Genomic DNA, 25,280 nt, shown 5'->3' with positions numbered 1-25,280 from the left:
TTTTTTACAACTGAAATATCACATTTACATAAGTATTCAAACCCTTTAGTCAGTACTTTGTTGAAACACATTTGGCAGCAATTAGTCTTAGTCTTCTTGGGTATGATGCTACAAGCTTGGCACACCTGTATTTGGGGAGTTTCTCACATTCTTCTCTGCAGATCTTCTCTAGCTCTTTAAGGTTGGATGGGGAGCGTTGCTGCACAGCTATGTTCAGATCACTCCAGAGATGTTCGATTGGGTTCAAGTCCGGGCTCTGGCTGGACCACTCAAGGGCATTCAGAGATGTATCCCGAAGCCACTCCTGCCTTGTCTTGGCTGTGTGGTTAGGGTCGTTGTCCTGTTGTAAGGTAAACCTTCGCCCCAGTCTGAGGTCTTGAACACTCTGGAGCTGGTTTTCATCAAGGTTTTCTCTGTACTTTGCTCCGTTCATCTTTACCTCGATCCTGACTAGTCTCCCAGTCCCTGCCACTGAAAAACATCCCCACAGCATGATGCTGCCACCACTATGCTTCACCGTAGGGATGGTGCCAGGTTATCTATAGACGTGAGGCTTGGCATTCAGGCCAAAGAGTTCAATCTTGGTTTCATCAAACCAGAGAATCTTGTTTCTCATGGTCTGAGAGTCTTTAGGTGATTTTTGGCCAACTCCAAGTGGGCTCCCATGTGCCTTTTACTGAGGAGTGGCTTCCATCTGGCCTCTCTACCATAAAGGCCTGATTGCTGCAGAGATGGTTGTCCTTCTGGAAAGTTTTCCCGTCTCCGCAGAGGAATTCTTGAGCTCTGTCAGAGTGACTATTGGGTTCTTAGTCTCCTCCCTGACCAAGGACCTTCTCCCCCGATTGCTAAGTTTGGCCGGGTGGCCAGCTCTAGGAAGAGTCTTGGTGGTTCCAAACTTTTTCCATTTAAGAATGATGGAGGCCACTGAGTTCTTGGGGACCTTCAATGTTGCAGAAATGTTTTGGTACCCTTCCCCAGACCTGTGCCTCGACACAATCCTGTCTTGGAGCTCTGCAGACAATTCCTTCGACCTCATGGCTTAGTTTTTGCTCTGACTTGCACTGTCAACTGTGTGACCTTATATAGACAGGTGTGTGCCTTTCCAAATCATGTCCAATCAATTGCAATGACCACAGGTTGACCCCGATCAAGTTGTAGAAACATCTCAAGGATGATCAGTGGAAACAGGATGCACTTGAGCTCAATTTTGAGTCTCATAGCAAAGGGTCTGAATACTTATGTCAATAAGGTATTTTTGTTTTATTTTTAATAAATTAGCAAACATTTCTAACAGCCTGTTTTTGCTTTGTCATTATGGGGCATTGTGTGTAGATGGATGAGCATAATTTTTTTTTAAATCCATTTCAGAATAAGGCTGTAACGTAACAACATTTGGAAAAAGTCAAGGGGTCTGAATACTTTCCGAAGGCAATGTAGATGTCCTGGCCTACCTCTTTCAGGTAATAAATTAACTGCAGTGTTAGCCTTATATTTAGTTAATTAATTATGGGTTATGCATAATAAGCTTCTAACTTATAGCCTCTGTCTCTTACTCGATACGCACGCAAGTGTGCTTTAGTGGCGGTTATGATGAGGGAGGACAATTGTTTTTTATGAGCATGGCCTTATTTCTATTACAGCATGTTGGATGACTGTCATTCATATTCCATTCACCCAGTTCAATGTAACATCGATAGGTTCAGGCGACTACATGATACTTGAATTTTCCCTATACCCATCATGAGGTTGCTACAACCAAGCATATCAATGAAAATTTATGACATAGGTACACACAGTTCAAGATACATTTTTTAGATGACAGGCAGTGACACATGGACAGACAGTGACACATTCAATACCTCCTTGCACTCTTGCCTGCATCTAGCTTATCTAGGGTGTAATAATTATTCCAACAGTTGCAAACGAGAGTTTCTATTGGACGAATGCAGGTATTTTTTTATTCCTGTTTCGTTTGCTTCCGTTTAAGAAACGTTTTTCAACAGAATCGGCGGAATGAATACATCCCTGATCACGCATAAACGCAGATCACTTTCATATGTAGCAGCCACATTGTATTCATTCTAGCCTCTATGCACTCTCTGGACTTCAATAAACAACACATCAGCTGTATGTGACCAGGCAGTCACGATGTGCGCAACTGGTTGAAGGTAAGTCAGCAGTGGTATGGAGTACGCCGGGGCCCCCTCGATGTCCAAAGGCGGCGGAGGAACCTCCCGCACCTCAGACTCCTGGAGTGGGCCAGCCACCACCAGCCTGAGGAGAGACACATGGAACAAGCGGTTAATACGGTAATCGGGGGGAAGCTGTAACCGGTAACTAACCTCGTTCAGTCTCCTCAGGACTTTAAATGGCCCCACAAACCGCGGCCCCAGCTTCCGGCAGGGCAGGCGGAGGGGCAGGTTTCGGGTCGAGAGCCAGACCCGGTCCCCCGGTGCGAACACCGGAGCCTCACTGCAGTGACGGTCTGTGCTGGCCCTCTGGCGCAGCACGGCCCGCTGGAGGTGAACATTGGCGGCGTCCCAGGTGTCCTCCGCGTGCCTGAACCAGTCGTCCACCGCAGGAGCCTCGGTCTGACTCTGATGCCAAGGCACCATAACCGGCTGGTACCGCAGTACCCACTGGAAGGGGGAGAGGTTAGTAGAGGAGTGGCGCAGAGAGTTCTGAGCCATCTCGGCCCAGGACACGAACTCCGCCCACTCCCCCGGCCGGTCCTGGCAATAAGACCGCAGAAACCTACCCACATCCTGGTTCACTCTCTTCACCTGCCTATTACTCTCTCCACCTGCCCATTAATATAGTGGCTGATTGAGACCCCCAGATGTTCCATGAACACCCTTCAGACCCTCGAAGTGAACTGCGGACCCCGATCAGACACTATATTCTCAGGCACCCGGTAGTGCCGGAAGACGTGTGTAAACAAGGCCTCCGCAGTCAGTAGGGCCGTAGGGAGACCGGGCAGAGGAAGGAGACGGCAGGACTTGGAAAAACGGTCCACAATGACCAGGATTGTGGTGTTACCCTGTGAGGGAGGAGGAGCGGTGAAGAAATCGACCGACAGGTGCGACCAAGGCCGTTGTGGAACAGGTAAGGGGTGTAGCTTACCTCTGGGCAGATGCCTAGGAGCCTTACACTGGGCGCACACCGAGCAGGGGGAAACATAAACCCTCACATCCTTTGCCAAGGTGGGCCACCAGTACTTCACACTCAGACAGCGCACCGTCTGACCGATGCCTGGATGATCAGAGGAAGGTGACGTGTGGGCCCAATAGATCAACCGGTCACGGACAGCAGACAGAACGTACAGACGCCCAGCGGGACACTGGAGGGGAGCGGACTCTGCACGCAATACCTGCTCAATGTCCGCGTCCAGCTCCCATACTACCGATGCCACCAGGCAGGAGGCCGGGAGTATGGGGGTAGGATCCATGGGCCGCTCCTCTGTGTCATACAGCCGGGACAGTGCGTCTGCCTTAACATTCTGGGAACCTGGTCTGAAAGACAGGGTGAAAACAAAACGGGTAAAAAACATGGCCCACCTTGCCTGACGAGGGTTCAGTCTCCTCGCTGCACGGATGTACTCCAGGTTGTGGTGGTCAGTCCAGATGAGAAAAGGGTGTTGAGACCCCTCAAGCCAATGTCTCCATGCCTTCAACGCCTTGACCACAGCCAACAGCTCCCAGTTCCCCACATCATAGTTTCGCTCCACCAGCTGAGCTTCTTCGAGAAGAAGGCACAGGGGCGGAGCTTCGGTTGCGTTCCCGAGTGCTGAGACAGCACGGCTCCTATCCCAGCCTTGGACAAGTCCACTTCCAACGTGAACGCCAAAGAAGGATCCGGATGCGCCAGCACGGGAGCCCGAGGTAAACAGAGCCTTCAGGTGACCAAATGCCCTGTCCGCCTCAGCCGACCACTGCAAACGCACCGGGCCCCCATTCAGCAGTGAGGTAATGGGAGCCGCTACCTGACCAAAACCCCGGATAAACCTCCGGTAGTAATTGGCAAACCCTAAAAAACGCTGCACCTCCTTTACCGTGGTGGGAGTCGGCCAATTACGCACGGCTGAAATGTGGTCACTCTCCATCTCCACCCCTGAGGTGGAAATGCGGTATCCTAGGAAGGAGATGGACTGCTGGAAGAACAGGCATTTCTCAGCCTTGACATACTCCATGCTCCAACAGTCGACCAGGGCACCTTGCGCACCAAGGACACATGCTCGGCGCGTGCAGCGGAGTATATCAGATTGTCATCGATATACACCACTACACCCTGCCCGTGCAGGTCCGTGAAAATCTCGTCCACAAAGGCTTGGAAGACTGACGGAGCATTCATCAACCCGTACGGCATGACGAGGTACTCATAATGCTCTGAGGTGGTACTGAACTCGGGGGGAATGCGCACGGTGGAGACCTGATCGGGACTTTCCACCGTAGTAGCACCAACGGAAACCACTAAACACCTGCCCGAGCACTCTCGCGACCACCCCGTGAGAGCCCTCCGTTGCCATGAAACAGTGGGGTCATGACAGGCTAACCAGGTTAGGCCTAGCACCACGGGAAACGCAGGAGAGTCAATGAGGAAGAGACTAATTCTCTCCTTGTGACCCCCCCTGCGTCACCATGCCCAGGAGAGCGGTGGCCTCCCTAATTAACCCTGACCCCATTGGTCGGCTGTCTAAGGCGGGAACTGGAAAGGGCTTAGCCACTGGAACAATGGGGATCCCTAAACTATGGGCAAATGATCTGTCTTTGAAATTCCCAGCCGCGCCTGCATCGACGAGCACCTTATGCTGGGAATGCGGGGAAAACTTCGGAAAGTTAACTTGCAAAAACAGGTGGGCAACAAAGGGCCCTGGATGAGAATGGTGCAGGCTCACCTGGGGTGACGCCAGAGTGCCCTGCCTGCTGCCTCGACACCCAGAGGAACGAACTAGATACCGACCGGCAGTGTGCCCTCTGCGTCACAGATGGTGCACATGAAGGCCCCTCCTCCGGCCTCCCTGAGTGCAGCACCTCCCAGCTCCATAGGCACCGGAGCGGTGGTGCTGGAAGATGGAACCGTTCGAACGTCCGCAGGTGGCCAGCAGGTTATCCAGCCGGATGGACAGGTCCCCCAGCTGATGAAACGTGAGGGTGGTGTCCCTGCAGGCCAACTCCCGACGGACATCCTCGTGCAGGCTGCAGTGATAGTGGTCGATCAGGGCCCTGTTGTTCCATCCCGCTCCGGCGGCCAGGGTCCGAAAGTCCAAGGCGAACTCCTGGGTGCTCCTCGTCCCCTGCCTCAGGGGCCGCCGTCGCGCGGGTGGTCGAAGACTGCCTGGAAGCGGCGGGTGAACTCCTCAAAGTGGTCCAGCGCCGCATCTCCTTCTACCCACACGGCGTTGGCCCACTCCAGGGCTTCCCCGAGAGGCACGAGACGTGGGCGGACACCCTCTCACGTCCCGAAGGAGCCGGGTAGACGGTCGCCCGATACAGTTCCAGCTGCAGCAGGAACCCCTGGCAGCGTGCCGCCGTCCCATCAAACTCCCCGGGAAGGGCGAGACGAATCCCACTGGGACCGGGTGCAGGAGAGGCGAGTAGTGGAGACCCCTGTTGTGCTGGGGAGGGCACTGGAGGAACTCCCTGTCTCTCCCAGCGGTCCATTGTCTGGACGACGCGGTCCATGACGGGGCCGAGATGGTGGAGCATTGCCGTGTGCTCTCGGACGCGCTCCTCGACCCCTACAACAGGGGTACCTGCTCCTGGGTGTGGAATTCTGTCACGATGTGTGCAACTGGTTGAAGGTAAGTCAGCTGCAGGAGAGCAGAGATGGGTGATAACAGGCGCACTTTATTCATGCCAAAGGAAAACAGCGATAACGCCCAAAGTACACAAATGGTACAATAAACAAAACACACGGGTCAAACACATACCCAGCGCAAACTAGCCTGATGCGAACCACACGTAACAAAACAAACAATTCCACACACAGACATGGGGGGAACAGAGGGTAATTTACATTTAGTCAGATTAGGGAATTTGAACCAGGTGTGCGGAAAACCAAGACAAAACAAATGGAAAATGAAAGGTGGAGTGGCGATGGCTAGAAAACCGGTGACGTCGACCGCCGAACGCCGCCCGAACAAGGAGAGGGACCGACTTCGGTGGAAGTCGTGACACAGGCGGAAAAACCTTCAAACCATGTCATAACCGCTACACACAGCCTACATCGTTGTCCCCACATTAGCTAAAGTAACGTCCTAGTCAACATAGCTAATAGAACTAGTGCGTTAGTAAAACCGCTACAATCATGCAGTAATGTTACAGTGTATAGTCAGTAAGCAGTTAGACCGGCGGGCACCGGTGGCAATAAATGAATAAAACCAAAAGCTTAACTTGATCAGATCCAATAACAACATTAGAGGATTAGAAATCCAAGGCTTAAAAACGAAGGCGTCCATGTATGCCGATGACTCAAGTTTTATATTAAGTCTGCAAGCTAGATCCCTGCAATGTCTCAGTGAAGATCTAGATTACTTTTCTGGCTCTCTGGACTAAAACCTAATTATGATAAGTGTGCAATATTACGTATTGGATCTTTAAAAAATAGAACTTTTACATTACCCTGCAGTTTACTTATAAAATGGGCTGATGGCGAAGTAGACATACTTGGTATTCATATCACAAAAGATATAAATAAGCTCTCCACAATGCATTTCAATAGAAAACTTGTAAAAATAGACAAGATCCTGCAACCATGGAGAGGTAAATACCTGTCTATTTATGGAAAAATCGCCCTGATTAACTCCTTAGTCATATCTCACTTTACTCACTTACTTATGGTGCTGCCTACTCGTGATGATTTGTTTATGAAATCATATGAGCAAAAAATATTTTGCTTTATCTGGGACGCTAAACCAGACAAAATAAAATGTGCCTATCTATGTAATGAATATGAATTGGGTGGGTTGAGATTATTAAATATAAAAGCACTAAACCTTTCTCTAAAAGCTTCACTTATTCAAAGGTTTTACTTGAACCCTAAATGGTTCTCAAGTAGATTACTCAGAAAAGCTCATCCATTGTTTAAAAATAGAGTTTTTTCCTTTGTGCAGATTGCCATGTCTCATTTTCGATTAATTGAAAATGATACTTTTTTCAAAGTATCTCTCTTTTTCAAACAAGCATTGCTGGCTACAATTTCAACCTTTCATCCCCCTGAAAAGATATAACAAATATTACAACAAATATTATGGCTGAACTCAAATGTGCTGGTTGATAAAATACCTGTATTTATGGGAAAGATGTTTGAAAAGCGTATTTTGTTCTTAAATGATATTGGAAATTGGAATGGTAGAGTTATGACCTTCATGGAGTTATCAGAATTGTACGGGAAGGTCTGCTCAATCCAAGAGTACAAGCAATTGATTACAGCATTACCCCAAAAATGGAGGAGGCAGGTGGCAGCGGGAGTAGGTAGGGAACTGGTCTGTCTGCCCAATATAAAGGATCAAAACTGGTGGAGGAATAAAAATAGCATTGAAAGGAAAGTATACCAGTTTCATTTGAGGACCAGGATGTTGACAACTGTGCCATACAGATTGCAAAATAGTTGGGAAGAAATTTCTAATGTACCGATTCCATGGTACAGGGTGTATGAGTTGATATATAAAACAATGCAAGATTCAAGACTTCGTGCTTTTCAGCAAAAATAATTTTATAGCATTCTTGCCACCAACAAAATGCTGAATATTTGGGGCATAAAATCATCGAAGCTCTGCAGATTCTGTTGTGAGGAAACAGAATCAATAGACCATTTATTTTGGTATTGCCCTCAGGTAGCCTGTTTCTTGTCTCAGGTTCAGGAATGACTGAAAATGCAAAGCATTGACCTAAAATTGACCCTAGAAATAGTACTGTTAGGAGATCTGGAGAGACCGGGTCAGTCAATTACAAATATACTAATATTCTCAGTAAAAGTATTTATCTTCAACTCGCAATCTGTGGATTCTATTCGATAGATTGAAATTGTAAGTTAAACATCACAGCATGGCTAAAATACAGTTGAAGTCGGAAGTTTACATACACTTAGGTTGGAGTCATTAAAACTCGTATTTCAACCGCTCCACTCTTGTTAACAAACCATCGTTTTGGCAAGTCGGTTAGGACATCTACCTTGCGCATGACACAAGTAATTCTTCCAACAATTGTTTACAGACAGATTATTTCACTTATAATTCACTGTATCACAATTCTAGTGGGTCAGAAGTTTACATACACTAAGTTGACTGTGTCTTTAAACAGCGTGCAAATTTCCAGAAAATGATGTCATGGCTTTAGAAGCTTCTGATAGGCTAATTGACATAATTTGAGTCAATTGGAGGTGTACCTGTGGATGTATTTCAAGGCCTACCTTCAAACTTTGCTTGACATCATGGGAAAATCAAAAGAAATCAGCCAAGACCTCCACAAGTCTGGTTCATCCTTGGGAGCAATTTCCAAACGCCTGAAGGTAGCACGTTCATCTGTACAAACAATAGTACGCAAGTATAAACACCATGGGACCACGCAGCCATCATACCGCTCAGGAAGGAGACCCGTTCTGTCTCCTAGAGATGAACGTACTTTGGTGTGAAAAGTGCATATCAATCCCAGAACAACAGCAAAGGACCTTGTGAAGATGCTGGAGGAAACAGGTAAAATTCTGACCCACTGGGAATGTGATGAAAGAAATAAAAGCTGAAATAAATTATTCTCTCTACTATTATTCAGACATTTCATATTCTTAAAAAGATGTGGTGATCCTAACTGACATAAAACAGGGATTTTTTACTAGGATTTAGTATAGTTTTATCTAAAAAGGATCACTTTTTCTATGTTTAGCGATTTAAATTTTTTAGGAAATTCATTGAGGAGGATGGTCCTCCCCTTCCTCCTCCGAGGAGCCTCCACTGGTGTGCTTAGCTGGCCTCTCTCCCTGTAAAACGCTCCTTAGCTCTTGGAGTCCCATGCAGGAATAAGCTAGACTAGAATAGCTTGCTGGACATATTTTTTAGCATTTCTTATACCAATCGACTCGTCGAAGAGGGTCGCAAGCTCTTGTTTGCTGAATGTTAAATACAGCTGTCAGTAGAACTCATGGGTAGTTTTAAAGAAGAGCGAACGTGCGATGTCGGTAGGCTGTTGCAGTTATTTATTCAGACCCATAACCTTTCAATCTTCGGGTAGAGAAGTGAAATCCTTCTGCATCTAATTCTAGTTCTACATTATTCAACAATGTCATTAGAATGATGAAGATAAGGACAACGAAACGTATATAGTTTAACTGTTGAAAGTGAGGAAGAAATGAAGCAACAATAGAGAGATATAGAGGAGGTAGGCTAATAACATTAGGGGAAATACTATGAAAGGTATATATGCTTTAGCCTACTAATTATAGAAATAGGCCCAATTTATATTACAAAATTAAAATACAATTTGTAACCTATACTTGTGACTTTGTAGGCCCCATGTGATGCACCAGAATCCCATATTCTCTCTCTGCTTTATCATGGTTTGAACGATGTGCATAATCCCAGTCCATATAATACAGTATAACACAGTACAGTATACAGTTCACACTCAAAACGATTAGCCTACTGGAGCTACATTCATTTATTTACCCAAGAGAGCATATGGCTAGCTACATCTATGGGCTTTTATGTTTTTCTGTCCTGCTAAATGTGCAGAAGCCTATATAATATTCAGTATGTATTGGATAATGGCACAATCATTTGGGCTTTTTTGGGCTTGGGCTCATTAAATGTCTTTAATGTAGGGCTCATAAAATGTACTTAATGTATGGCTCATCAGGCTCAGGTAGCATCAGGTTTGAATTTTCAAATGACACTTGCCGTTTTGGCGGGAAATACCAGGTTAACCGGGAGAAAAGTGGTTTATTCTCGGGATGGAACATTTGTAAAATACCGGGAAAATATTAAACTCTAGTGGAAACACACCACTGGTGGGAAAATATGGATTTTCTTTATGCAGATTTTTGAATATTCGCATGAAAATCTGTCACCAATTGGATGGAAACCTAGCTAGTGACTTTGAAAGAGGGGTCTCAAAGGAGCATAGTTGGTTTAAAGGATGTGTGTGTGTGTGTGTGTGTGTGTGTGTGTGTGTGTGTGTGTGTGTGTGTGTGTGTGTGTGTGTGTGTGTGTGTGTGTGTGTGTGTGTGTGTGTGTGTGTGTGTGTGTGTGTGTGTGTGTGTGTGTGTGTGTGTGTGTGTGTGTGTGTGTGTGTGTGTGTGTGTGTGTGTGTGTGTGTGTGTGTGTGTGTGTGTGTGTGCGTGCGCGCGTGTGTGTGTGTGTCACAGTCAAAATCTCAACCCAATTGAACACTTGTGGGAGATTTTGGAGCGACGCCTGAGACAGTGTTATCCAACAAAATACCAAATGATGGCATTTTCCGTGGAAGAATTGTGTCACATTGCTCCAACAAGGGTTCAAGACACCTGTAGAATCTATGTCAAGGTGCATTGAAGCTGCTTTGGTGCCCCAACACCCTATTAAGACACTTAATGTTGGTGTTTCCTTTATTTTTGGCAGTTACCTGTATATTGCACTATATGTATGAATCTCTGATTCACAGTGAGCAGTTGTGTGGTGCAACCATTCTCCCACTGCAGAAGATGAGTGTGTGTGTGTGTTGTTGTTTTGATGTTGGCAAACTACAGCTAAACACCCCTCAGGGTAAAGACGATGATGCAACACACACACACACACACACATGCACACGCACACGCACAAAAACGCCTCCCCGACCATATGCGTGTGTATTTGCTAAACGCAGCAGTAGCCCTGGGGCCTGACCACAGACCACTGTAATAAGGTCTGTTGCCATGTTTACACGCATGTCTATTTTTGTGAGGGAGGATGATTGATGATTGGCGTCTGCAGGCTAAACGGGCTGATTGGGATGGAGTGAATAGGTTCTCCTATCTTTCCCAGGGAGTTCCCTCTCTGGTTATGTAAAGCATTTTACCCAACAGTTAAGGACAGGAGTCTAGTCCTCTCTCCACATGCCTAATCACGCAGCAAAAGAAACGAAATTAGACATTTTCGAGATCACAACGTCTATCCACGTCTTTCATCATTGTTTCATATACTACCAATTAGAATGGTGCCTTACAGAACATGCACGGTATTATCTCTTTATGAAGCTAGGAGATAGATGACTGATGACACTAATGGGCTTAGGATCATCAAGGCAACGGATTGGCCAAAACATTCCAGGCATTCCGTGCAAGTCAGAGCGTCGGGAGGAGAATGGGAACAGGGTGTTGACGCTAGGCAGCGAGATTGGCCGCCCACGCATATCGATACCCGTCACACTGATCTGGTAGGAGAGAGGGATGGAGACAGGAGGAAGGATGGAGAGATGGATGAGAGGGAGAGGTAGAGAGTGAGAGTAGGCCGGGAGGCATCTTTGAGGGACTTTCCAGACTCTCTTCTTCTATAAATCCTGTGTTTGACAGCAGATCTACAGGTCTCTGTGTACCTGCCCTAACAGACTCTCTCGTACGCAACACATACCTTCACTATACATGTGCCGTATCTCCCACTCTCTCAGCCTCCCCTCCTCCCCTGTTTAAGTGTTTGAGTTGTATTTGTTCATCTCCATAGCTGCAGCGACATCTTTGCTAGCCAAGCCGATAGCACCTGCAATTAAATAGACAGACAAACTGAGGCGAGAGGGAGAGGGAAATCATTGGTAGAAAAACAGTGCAGGGGAATCGGGGTCTTTGTGGGTGTCATGCCTTGCACTATGATCTCTCATGACTAACTAGGTGATAAGGAAATCAATGACTTATCACAACTAAGTGTGTGCATCCACAATGGCACCCTACTCCTTACATACATTTTTTAGGAAATAGGGTGCAATTTGGGACAAAACCAATGCCTTATCACAGGTCTGTCAGTGGGTGTCCTGAGCTAGAAACTGCTGCAGTAAGATAGGCTTGAATGAATGGTGTGTTTTCTTCTTAACCTGGGATGCAGAGCAGTCTTTTAATGCTACAGTACAAAGGCACCTGGCAACAAAGGCAACGTACACATCATACCAATGGTGAATGGTGTCTTGGTTTCTGAATGTGTAGTGGGATGTGTTCTCAGTCAACTTACCTGGTAAAATAGGGGTCAAATATATGTGTATATATTTTTTAAATGTAGCGTCGTCTTTTAATAGCACAGGACTGCGAGTGTAGCAAACACACATTCCAATTCACATACCAATATGGCGGGAAACTGTAAGTTATTGTTTCATATTGTCACCATAGCATTTCAATGTCACAGGTATCCTATGGCTAGTGGGTAAGTAAATACTTTCTTAACACTTTTTTTCTTAAAACTACATTGTTGGTTAAAGGCTGTTGTATTCGGTGAATGTGACAAATAAAATTTGATTTGAAGTCCTCTGGTGTTAGTGTTTTTGGTTTTACTCTCCTTGAGAGGACCAGGGCCCAGATTCACAAAACACGTCTTGCGCAAACATTTAAGAAGCTTCTGAAGAAAAAAAGTTCATAAGATAGTTCTTAAGTGCAATTCCTCAACAATATCTTAAGATTGAATGATTTTCCTACGAACTTCTCAAATATCTTCTTACAAATCTTCTTAAGATGTATGTTGCTAGGGAACCGTTTTAGCTAGCTATCTAGTTAGCAATGGCAATCATGTTAGTATATTTGTTACTGAGATTACTGTTCTTTTAAACATGTTCTTGGGTTTTAAATAATCAGATTAACTTTCAGATTAAGTTTGCGAGTGATTTAAACATGTTCAATTGCTTCCATGAGCTTTTTCTCTCACTTCCCTGAGTTTAGAATAAACGTTTTAGCTATCTTTGAATTAAGAACATTTCCAATAACTTTATTTTCAATCATCTAATTTCTTTTAAACTTTTTGCTTAAGGAGAAACATAAGAAATTAGAGGTCGACAGATTATGATTTTTCAACGCCGATACCTATACCGATAATTGGAGGGCCAAAAAAGCCGATACCGATTAATCAGACAGTTTTTAAAAAATGTATTTATTTGTAATAATGACAATTACAACAATACTGAATGAACACTTATTTTAACTTAATATAATACATCAATAAAATCAATTTAGCCTCAAATAAATAATGAAACATGTTCAATTTGGTTTAAATAATGCAAAAACAAAGTGCTGGAGAAGAAAGTAAAAGTGCAATATCTGCCATGTAAAAAAGCTAACGTTTAAGTTCCTTGCTCAGAACATGAGAACATACGAAAGCTGGTGGTTCCTTTTAACATGAGTCTTCAATATTCCCAGATAAGATGTTCTAGGTTGTAGTTATTATAGGAATTATAGGACTAGTCTCTCTATACGATTTGTATTTCATATACCTTTGACTATTGGATGTTCTTATAGGCACTTTAGTATTGCCAGTGTAACAGAATAGCTTCCGTCCCTCTCCTCACTCCTACCTGGGCTCAAACCAGGAACACATCGACAACAGCCACCCTCGAAGCAGCGTTACCCATGTAGAGCAAGGGAAACAACTACTCGAAGTCTCAGAGCGAGTGACGTTTGAAACGCTATTAGCGCACACCCGGCTAACTAGCTAGCCATTTCACATCGGTTACACCAGCCTAATCTTGGGAGTTGACAGGCTTGAAGTCATAAACAGCGCAATGCATTGCGAAGGGCTGTTTGAATGAATGCTTACGAGCCTGCTGCTGCCTACCATCGCTCAGTCAATCTGCTCTATCAAATCATAGACTTAATTATAACATAATAACACACAGAAATACGAGCCTTAGGTCATTAATATGGTCGAATCCGGAAACTATCATCTCAAAAACAAAACGTTTTTCCTGTCAGTGAAATACGGAACCGTTCCATATTTTATCTAACGGGTGGCATCCCTAAGTCTAAATTACGTAAAATTCTGGCAAATTAGTTCACAACGAGCCAGGCGGCCCAAACTGTTGCATATACCCTGACTGCATGCAATGAACGCAAAATGACACAATTTCACCTGGTTAATATTGCCTGCTAACCTGGATTTCTTTTAGCTAAATATGCAGGTTTAAAATATATACTTCTGTGTATTGATTTTAAGAAAGGCATTGATGTTTATGGTTTTTCGCAAATGCGCTTTTGTTAAATCATCCCCGTTTGGCGAAGTCGGCTGTCTTTGTTAGGAAGAAATAGTCTTCACAGTTCGCAACGAGCCAGGTGGCCCAAACTGCTGCATATACCCTGACTCTGTTTGCAAGAGAAGTGACACATTTTCCCTAGTTAAAAGAAATTCATGTTAGCAGGCAAGATTAACTAAATATGCAGGTTTAAAAATATATACTTGTGTATTGATTTTAAGAAAGGCATTGATGTTTATGGTTGGAGCAACGTGTACCTAAGCGATTATATGCAATGCAGGACAGGCTAGATAAACTAGTAATATCATCAACCATGTGTAGTTAACTAGGGATTATGATTTATTGATTGTTTTTTATAAGATAAGTTTAATGCTAGCTAGCAACTTACCTTTGCTTCTTACTGCATTCGCGTAACAGGCAGGCTCCTCGTGGAGTGCAATGTAAAGCAGGTGGTTAGAGCGTTGGACTAGTTAACCGTAAGGTTGCAAGATTGAATCCCCGAGCTGACAAGGTAAAAATCTGTCGTTCTGGCCCTGAACAAGGCAGTTAACCCACCGTTCCTAGGCCGCCATTGAAAATAAGAATGTGTTCTTAACTGACTTGCCTAGTTAAATATAGGTCCATTTTTTCATGTAAAAAAAAATTATTACAACAACAAAAAAACATTCGGCCAAATCGGCGTCCAAAAAAACCGATTTCCGATTGTTATGAAAACTTGAAATCGGCCCTAATTAATCGGCCATTCCTATTAATCGGTCGACCTCTATAAGAATAGGGCAAGAAATTTCCAAGAACCTTTTTGAGGAATAGCAACTTTGCTTAGCTTTCTTCTTAAGCCTAGAAGACATTTCTTCTTAAGAAGATTTTGTGAATCTTGGCCTGGAAGGGTTAGGGGTTTGGCTTAGGGTTAGATTAAGGTTTAGGGAAAAAATGATTTTGAATGTGAATCAATTGTTTGGTCCCCACGAGGATAGTAAAGCAAACGTACGTGTGTGTCATTTTTTTTTTAAAGAATAGACTAACGCATACACACATGTACGTTTGTTTTACTATCCTCGTGGGAACCAAACAATTGATTCCCATTCAAAATCCTTTCAAAATCCTGCCAAAATCTTTACTGCCTATCCCACAAGGAGAATAAAATAAAAAACACACACACCAGAGGACTTATTCACTTGCCATGGGCTACCTGTGACATTGAAATGCTGTGTCTTTATACAACGTGGTTATAGAAGTTATTGCGGTAATGCTTCCTCTGGTGTGTGTTCAGTGTGTGATGGCAGTGTCTGTCAGTGAGATACCGCTTGTTTCCTCTCCGGGCAAAGAGAGGCAGGCATCAGTAGAGATAGGAATGTTTCTGCGTAGTCTGTCAGGCTGTTATTCTGATCCATTTTAAGAAACTTGGTTTCCACTGAAATCAAAGGGGAACGATTAATGACGTGACGCGAGTTCCAACAAGGCTCTGAACTTTGTTAAATCGCCTCTCTCTCTCTCTCTCTCTCTCCCGCTCTCCCTCCCTCTCTCCCACTGTTTGAGTGTTATTGTGTCTGGTTCTTAGGGAACGTCAAGTTGGCACATCACAAGGAAATATAATGCTCTGGTTTTTTTGGCAGGTGTGTGTAGGTTGTGTGTACAACCTAAACATAAGTGATACAATTGAAACAAGACAGGACTAGAGCTGCAGAGGTTGGTGAAGCAACCACCCTTCATAACATATACATTACAGTACATGGTAATAGATACAGCATATACTGTACACATAGATGTAAAGAGATGTGCTGCTGTGTAGTATTGCATAATGTAGATCTCTTGTGAAATTTGACCTCAATGTCCTTAAACTCGCATCTTTTTCCAAAGTAGCCTACAACCTTAATGTCCACTCCTATGTTTTGTGTTCTAACAGTAGGCTATGGGAGGAGATGTACTTTACATTGATGATTCAGTGTATTCTAAAACTCACAAGTTATTTCAGAGTATGACAGGGACGAATCTTGTGTTCATTTTGAGTATAAACTCAATGTCCACTCCCAATCCTTCCTGAACGACTCATAGATCTAGTAACAATCATAACAAAAGGTGTACTTAGCTAGCTGTCATTTCGTCGACAGCAGTGTGAATCAGAGGGATAGTGATATTTCAGTGATGCTATTTCCCCTCATGTAGTCCCATAGCCCATACTATAACCCAGGCACCATGCTTACAGAGATGAGGGACGTTGCTGAGTAAACTTCATGAAAGTGGAGTAATTGATCTGTCTGAGCACGTGTGTATGTACGTACGCGAGGCCTAACCCGTGCTCCTGAGGGGATCTTAGCCTGTTTGTATTTGCCCTGTTAACACACGAATGGCCTAATTTCAGCTCACACAAATGTGATGACAAAGGTATAAGCAACTGAGGTTTCTCTCTCTTAGTGATCACTCTATTAGTCTGTTTGTAGTGGAGGAAAAATGTGTGTCAGTTTCTGGATTTGACATATTGGTTAATATGTTCGCTGTCCTCTTTAATGCTCTTACAAATAAAACACTAATATAGAAAATCAGGGGAGGAATCAGTGTAGTTGAATGTTGATGATGTGGTTGTGATGCTGCTCTCCAACATGGTTTGGGTCAGTTCCTTTGTAATTTCAATATATGCTCTCCAATATCTGGCAGTTTGCTGTTCATAAGACTGAGGACTGCTTACATCAACGCTACTGTGTGTGACCTCATACCTGACCCATTTGTCCATGTGGGGAAAGAGGAAGTTGAACAATACCACTATATCTAACTGTTATAGACTTAACAGGACCACTGCTCATCAAAGAGTAGTGTGCATGTGTGTGTGTGTGTGTGTGTGTGCACATTTTACAGCTCTAAATCAAATCAAATAAAATGTTATTTGTCACGTACACATGTTAAGCAGATGTTATTGCGGGTGTAGCGAAGTCCTTGTTTCTAGCTCCAACAGTGCAGTAATATCTAACAATACACCCAACACACACAAAATTAAAATAATAGAATTAAGGAAAATATAAATATTAGGATGAGCAATGTCGGAGTAGCATAGACTAAGTGGCACAGTAGAAGAGTATACAGTATATACAGTTGAAGTCGGAAGTTTACATACACCTTAGCCAAATACATTTAAACTCCGTTTTCCTGACATTTAATCCTAATAAAAATTCCCTGTCTTAGGTCAGTTAGGATCACCACGGTTTTTAAGAATGTGAAATGTCAGAATAATAGTAGAAATAATTATTTATTTCAGCTTTTTTTTCTTTCATCACATTCCCAGTGAGTAAGAAGTTTACATACACTCAATTAGTATTTCGTTGGATTGCCTTTAAATTGTTTAACTTGGGTCAAACGTTTCGGGTAGCCTTCCACAAGCTTCCCACAGTAAGTTGGGTGAATTTTGGCCCATTCCTCCTGACAGAGCTGGTGTAACTGAGTCAGGTTTGTAGGCCTCCTTGCTCGCACACGCTTTTTCAGTTCTGCCCACAAATTTTCTATGGGATTGAGGTCAGGGCTTTGTGATGGCCACTCCAATACCTTGACTTTGTTGTCCTTAAACCATTTTGCCACAACTTTGGAAGTATGCTTGGGGTCATTGTCCATTTGGAAGTCCCATTTGCGACCAAGCTTTAACTTCCTGACTGATGTCTTGAGATGTTGCTTCAATATATCCACATAATTTTCCATCCTCATGATGCCATCTATTTTGTGAAGTACACCAGTCCCTCATGCAGCAAAGCACCCCGACAACATGATGCTGCCAACCCCATGCTTCATGGTTGGGATGGTGTTCTTCGGCATGCAAGCCTCCCCCTTTTTCCTCCAAACATAACGATGTTCATTATGGCCAAACGGTTCTATTTTTGTTTCATCAGACCAGTGGACATTTCTCCGTGTGCAGTTGCAAACCGTAGTCTGGCTTTTTTATAGTGGTTTTGGAGCAGTGGCTTCTTCCTTGCTGAGCGGCCTTTCAGGTTATGTCGATATAGGACTCATTTTACTGTGGATATAGATACTTGTGTACCTGTTTCCTCCAGCATCTGCACAAGGTCCTTTGCAAGCTGTTTAAAGGCACAGTCAACTTAGTGTATGTAAACTTCTGACCCACTGGAATTGTGATACAGTGAATTATAAGTGAAATAATCTGTCTGTAAACAATTGTTGGAAAAAATTACTTGTGTCATGCACAAAGTAGATGTCCTAACCGACTTGCCAAATCCATAGTTTGTTAACAAGAAATTTGTGGAGTGGTTGAATATCGAGTTTTAATGACTCCAACCTAAGTGTATGTTAACTTCCGACTTCAACTGTACATATGAGATGAATAAAGCAAAAATATGCTAACATTATTAAAGTGACTAGTGTTCCATTATTAGATAATTAATATTAATATCTGTCAAGTCACACAGTTAGTCCTTGATCAAAAGCTTGGATTCCAATAGGCAGTACACGTACGAATATATGAACTTGTGTCTGTGAGTGTATCCCAAACCCCGGGTCTGCACGTATTCTGTACATTTAGAAACCTTTTAAACAGTTACCTCTTTTTTTATGTCTCAATATCTGCTTGGCGGCCGGTGGACCCCCAATGATGACAGAGCTTGGCTGGGTGCCTGGACCTAGAACAATATCAGGGGTCTGGAAAGAGCGAGAGGCCCGGCCAGAGACACGCACGCAGCCCTGCAGCTACCCACACACATACAGAAATGTCTGGCCTCTAAGCCGTCAGCACCACGGCCCTACCTTACATAATGACAGAGAGTGTAGGCATTAAGACAATTTGTTTGATTTAAGATGTCAAGAAGTCCCGGACCCTGCGATTCTCAGCTGGTTTTGATACCACGGCCTGTGTGTGTGTGTGTGTGTGTGTGTGTGTGTGTGTGTGTGTGTGTGTGTGTGTGTGTGTGTGTGTGTGTGTGTGTGTGTGTGTGTGTGTGTGTGTGTGTTCCTTCTGCATACCTCTTCTGTGAAATAAAAACAAGAGGAATGGACAGGCTCACACACACAGGGAGGTAAGTAAGGGAGGTAGCACATTAAGGTCTGTGAGAGGCAAGAAAGGGCGAGGAATGACAAAAGCTAGGGTTACGCAGAAGAGGGAGGAAGAGGGGGTGTAACGTGTACACTAATAATCGGGAAGCAAGTACAGGGAGTGAATTTAATGAATAAATGAACAAAACAAGAAGCACGAAAAGCGTAAACACTTGAAACAGAGTGAGTATTCTTTAACGTATATATTTATTTTACTAGGCAAGTCAGCTAAGAACAAATTCCTATTTTCAATGACAGCCTAGGAACAGTGGGTTAACTGCCTGTTCAGGAGCAGAACAACAAAGTTGTACCTTGTCAGCTTGGGGATTTGAACTTGCAACCTTTCAGTTACTAGTCTAACACTCTAACCACTAGGCTACCCTGCCGCCAAGTATATGCTGAGAGTCAGAAAGCAAGTGCAGGTGGTGAGTTTAATAATAAACGAAACATCGAACAATAGAACAAACACGAGTAGCGTATAGACATGAAACACATAAACAGAAACAATAACGCCTGGGGAAAGAACCAAAAGGAGTAAATGTGACAGGGGGAAGAGGAGGAAGTAGGAGAGGAGGAGGGTAGGAAGATGAAGGACAGGAGTGAGGGTAAAAAAGTGAGACGGGAGAGGAAGAGGATAAGAAAAAAAGAAGGGGAGAGAAAAAGGTGAGGGGTAGAATTGTCTATAAGAGCTGGCATTCGTTTTTTAAGGTAGTGGCCTCACATGAAAGAGGGCATTGTGGGTCTGTTAGGCCTATAGTTCCATTTGGAGCCAGAGAAACACAGCCAAGGATTGTGTTCCAAATGGCACCTTATTTCCTTATAGTGCACTACTTTTGACCAGGGCCCATAGGGCTTTCTAGGGCCCAGAGTGCACTATATAGGGAAAAGGATGCAATTTGGGATGCAGCCCAGGCCTCTCCCCCCTCTGCACTGCTTGGTGTAGTAGCCTGGTAGTTTAGGGACTTGTTTCACTCAACAACTCCTGACAGCTCAGTGGGAGAAAGCACTTCTTGACTAGGCAGTGTGTGTAGATGTGTGTGTAGACGAATACCACCCAAAGCCAATAGTACGTGTGTGTGAGTGTGAGTGTAGTGGGCACCGTTAATAAAAACTTCAACAAAAAGAGTGGAGTGTCAAGGTTGATTAGGCTGAGCTCGAACGGAGGAGTTTAATCGAAGGTGATCGAAACCAACCTATGTGTGTGTTTGTGTGTGTGTGAGTGAGCCAAAAAGAGCCCCTCTGTTCTCTATCATGTTAAATAGTGGGTCTTTATCCTAGAGCCCTGTAGCAATAGGGGGGAAGCAGTAAACTGTTGACACGTTTCCACTGTGCAGAGTGTGTGTGTGTATGTACAGTACGTGTGTGTGTGTGTGTGTGTGTATGTGTGTGTGTATTCACAGTCAACCACCAACACATTTCCGCTGTGCAGACAGCGCTCCTACCGCACAGTCCAGGAGTGTCGACCACGACCAGCTTGGCTTTACAAGGTTAAATGTGATCTTGTCCTCAAAGGGTCTGGTCACACACAGGGAAAGAGACACACACTCTCCAGACTACATACCCCCTAAAAGTTGAACTTCTTGGTCCTTTGAACCGCATCAGAACAACACTTTAACACTAGCATGATTTCCATTTGTATTGACATGAATGTTTTCTCTCATTCTTTGTCAGAGCTCCACTAACACTCTAATGTGGATGGTGTTGGTGCTCGGCGTCTGCTGTACGCTATAAAGATGTGTGGTCTGACCAAGAGTGTGAAGTTCTACCAGGCCTCTACTAGTGAACTCTACGGGAAGGTCCAGGCAAAATTCTACAAGGCCTCTAACTGGGGAACTCTACGGGAAGGTCCACCCCGTTCTACCCACTCTTACCTTTTGGTAACAACACGTGCGCACGTACGCATGCACGCACAACACGCACACACGTCTCTACTCGGAGGACATTCAAGCTTAGTTTCATATGGACGCTTCTATTCCCTAGCACTGCTCTTCAAAAAGGTGTGTGTGTGTGTGTGTATATGTGCGTGTTTTCATGCGTGTGTGAACAGAGAGGGCTTCAGAGTTGCCTACACACTCCCCCAGGCTAAACCTCTTACTGAAGACTGAAGTGGGTCATACTTTAACAAAGACACCTTTATGCCCAGCGCAAACACACACACAAACACACACACAAACACACACACGTCTCAGCGTGATATCAGGTTTCATGTTCCGTGTTGTCCAAATGTTCCCCTCCCTGACACTTTCCCTGCCTGTCTGTCGACACCTGATCTGCTTGTATGGGAGGGAGGGGATGCAGCATACCATAATAACCAGGACCGCTCCACTATTAATTAGAGGTGGGGGGGAGCATGGCGTAACTATGGTGACCTCCCTTCACCTCCTGTCCATGTCAGTGTGCCGACCCTGTGGCTTAATCAACGAGCAGGGCTCCTCCCCTCCCCTCTCCTACCCTCCATTCCCTCCCTGAGTCTGTGGCACCTCTCTCATCATTGGAGAGGGAGGGCGAGGAGAGAGAGGAGGGGTTAGGACTGGGTAGAGGGTGGAGAGAGGGGGAGGCAGAGAGGTGTAGGGAGAGGAGAGAGTAGGAGATGGGAGAGAGTGAGGGGGGGGGTGAGAAGAGGGGACAGGGTGAGGAGAGAAGGGGAGGAGAGAGCGGGAGGACAAGGATGGAGGGGTTGATAGAAAGACGCTGAAAATGGTGAGGGAGATCAAAGAAAGAACGATGGAAACTATGAGAGAAAGGAGGAGGGGACGTTATCAGTCTTGTGATTGCTTCTACTCACTCATCATTAGACTGCAGTCCAGTGAAACATGATCTGTAGTACCACTGGACACAGGACTCAAATGTTATGACTTGACTGTTGCACATTCATGTTTCTCTCTCTCTCTCTCTCTCTCTCTCTCTCTCTCTCTCTCTCTGTCTCTCTGTCTCTCTGTCTCTCTGTCTCTCAGGTGCTGCTAAGCTGTATGCCTGGATCGTGGTGAACTTCAGGGAGGCCTATAACCTGGTTGCTGTCAACGGGATCCTCTTCAACCGCGAGAGCCCCAGAAGATATGAGCACTGCTGCCTATAATTATAGCTCACTTCCAGTACTGTATTAAACTTCTTACAATGTTCCATGATGCGCTCATAAGTCATATATGCTAACTGCTGGAGCAATGCCTGCTATGGGTGAAGCACATTTTTACTATTTCCAGCCTTACTTTTTAGGATTTGTTTTGGGGGAATGAATGACACACACACACACACACACACACACACACACACACACACACACACACACACACACACACACACACTACCACAGATTTGTGTGCACACACACACACACCAAAGCCACTGGTTGTGGTAAATAACATGGATTTTTTATATGCGTTGTGAGCCCAGAGGTTAGAGAGGTCGTGAGCACTGGCTTAACCTGATTTACACACCACTGTGACCTGAAATGAGTACCACATGACCGGACACACATACACATACACACACCCTCCACTGTGCCCGGGTCGCCTGTTCAGGTGTTTATGATTTATTCCTAATGAAAGCCCTGGCCACGACCGCAGTCAAAGGTCAGGGGTCGGCCAGTAATTCCTAATGGTTTACTAGAGAGACGGGTGAATCAGGGGGAGGGTGTGGGAACGGTTATATGAGCTAAATTGGAGTTACTCCAAGCATATAGAGTCAGACATTGAGACTGACTGGTGAGAAGTGTAATTTGACTGACTGAGGGAGATTTGTCTTAGAGACAGATGAAGAGATGGAGGGACAGAGCATTAGAATGAAAGAGGCATGGGAGAGTTAGCGATGAAGAAAGTTTGAATAAGGGATTGAGTGTGGGCTGGCAGGGAATGAGGAAGACGAGTGGAGACAGACAGAGAGATATGCAAGGAGGGATGGATTCAGACAGACACTCAAACCGACAGACAGATTGAACCTCTGACCCTATGAAATCTAAGAAGCTGGTCTTCCCCCAGAACACTTATTTGGACAATACGCACACTGCCCCCTCCTCTTCAGCCTTTCTTTTGACCTTCTCTCTTTCTTTCTCCCTTTACATTTACATTTTAGTCATTTAGCAGACGCTCTTATCCAGAGCGACTTACAGTAGTGAGTGCATCCATTTTTCATACTGGTCCCCCATGGGAAACGAACCCACAACCCTGGCATGGCAAGCTCTACAAACTGAGCTACCCTCTCTCTCTCTCCTTCTCCCCCCTCTATCTCTCTTTCTCTCTCCCCCATCCCTCCCTCTTTCTGCATCGTTCTAGCAGGATGTTGTATGTTGGCATCTCCTCCTCTCAGAGGTATGTCTGCTGTTGTTCATAAACCATGAAAGCTCTCATCAGATTCCTCTGTCTGAAGTGGTGAAACATCCCCCCCTCCCAACACACACACACACACTTTTACGTCTGGTTGTTGTGTTTCTCAACCCAGGGTGGCGTTTTGGTTGGCCGGCCCGTTCAGAACCCCGGCCGTGGCACTGAGGGGGTTTTGGACTTTACTCTGTCACCCCTGGAGGGGCAGGTGTCACCCCAGAAGGGGTAGGTGTGTGTGTGTGCGTGCGTCCATGTGTGCTGGTGTGCATGAGGGTATATGTGTGTGGCTATAATGGACTCTCCCTTCCCTCACAGCACATTTCATGTCCTTTATAAACTCATAAAACCACAGGGAATTCAACGCTATTCAAAAAATATATATAATTGAGTGGTGCAAAGTATTGGAACTATGTGTGTGTGTTTCTGTGTGTGTGTTTGTGTGTGTGTATTTGTTTGATATTAAAGGGCCATTCATTACCTGCCTGCTGCCCCTCCCTGCTCCAGCACCACATGGTCATTAGTCACTAATGGAGCTGGGAGAAGATGATGTAAGAAGGTTCTGTTGCGATGACATCACCGCATCCTCCACCTCCACATACAGGAAACACTGTGATGCCATTGTCCCAGCGTGCCACCGTGACCTGGCGGAGTGTGTGCGTCATAACCGGAATAAATTTTATTTAAAAAACTTGAATAACCACAATGCAGCAGCAGCACACAGACAGTTTATGAATGGAACAGCCTTGGGACATCTAAATGTCGGTTTATACTTAGGTGTAGCAGGTCAAAACTACATTTAATTTTTACTCTGGTGGAATGCTGCACAGACATGAAAAAAGTGAATGTGTCTGTGACTGTCACAACATCCGTTGTCGTGGTTACTGGGCTGCTACAGCAACAAGTCCAAATCCATCTGTGAGGAGATCCGCAGGAGTGCTAAAATTCTCAGATAGAATGACCTACTTTTATTTCGGCGCACTCACAACCATAAGCTATTTTCTGTAAAATCGCCATCATTAACTTGTAAATAATGAAGTTGTTGTGGGTTTCTTTTCCTGTAATAATGAATAAAAAGTAACTAAAGTTAAGACGTTGTCAGCTATACACTGGTCATTATTTGAACTGCCTAGCCTGCTAGCTAGTATTCATTTTTTCTTAGTTTCTTCCTAAGAAACAATGGGATGCTTGAAAATAATGTTTAGGATTTCTTCTTGGAAATGTACTTAACTTAAGGACTGCTAAACCCTTGTCTTGTGACAAATGGATACTTTTGTAACCATTAATGTTTTCTTGCACCACCGCCACAGACAAATTACATTTTTACCTTTTAGTAATTTAGCAGCCGCTCTTATCCAGAGCAACTTACAGTTGTGAATGCATACATTTCATACATTTTTTTCTCCATACTGGTCCCCCGTGGGAATCGAACCCACAACCCTGGCGTTGCAAACACCATGCTCTACCAACTGAGCCACACGGGCTACCGGACATTTAAATATAGCAAGAAAACTAATTAAACACGCATTATCTAGCTAGCTAGTAATTAACAATATGTTATGTTAAATAGCTTGTGTTAGCTAGTCAATTTGCAAAGAAGAACTTGTCTGACTAAGATAATGTTAACGTTGTTAGCTATGTTGGCTATAATGTTGCTACGCGTTAGCTAGCTAACATTGCTTCCTAACTTACCGGTCGCGCAGTCTCTCTACCACCTTCTCTCCTATCATCGACGACACCTTCTCCTCAAGCTGGTCCACATGAATGGTCTCTCAGTTCC

General features: G+C 44.6%; 1 pseudogene; it reads left to right on the top strand.

Annotated features, from left to right (window-relative positions):
* The first annotated feature begins 5,693 nt into the window (after positions 1-5,693).
* The window catches only part of LOC115193017 (GDP-mannose 4,6 dehydratase-like), a 177,148-nt pseudogene continuing 157,561 nt past the window's right edge, over positions 5,694-25,280 (top strand).

The sequence above is a fragment of the Salmo trutta genome, chromosome 4 (assembly GCF_901001165.1).
Source record: "Salmo trutta chromosome 4, fSalTru1.1, whole genome shotgun sequence".
NCBI classification, from domain to species: Eukaryota; Metazoa; Chordata; class Actinopteri; order Salmoniformes; family Salmonidae; genus Salmo; species Salmo trutta.
The sequence above is the reverse complement of the archived record's forward strand: the minus strand, read 5'-3'. Positions and strand labels throughout refer to the sequence as shown.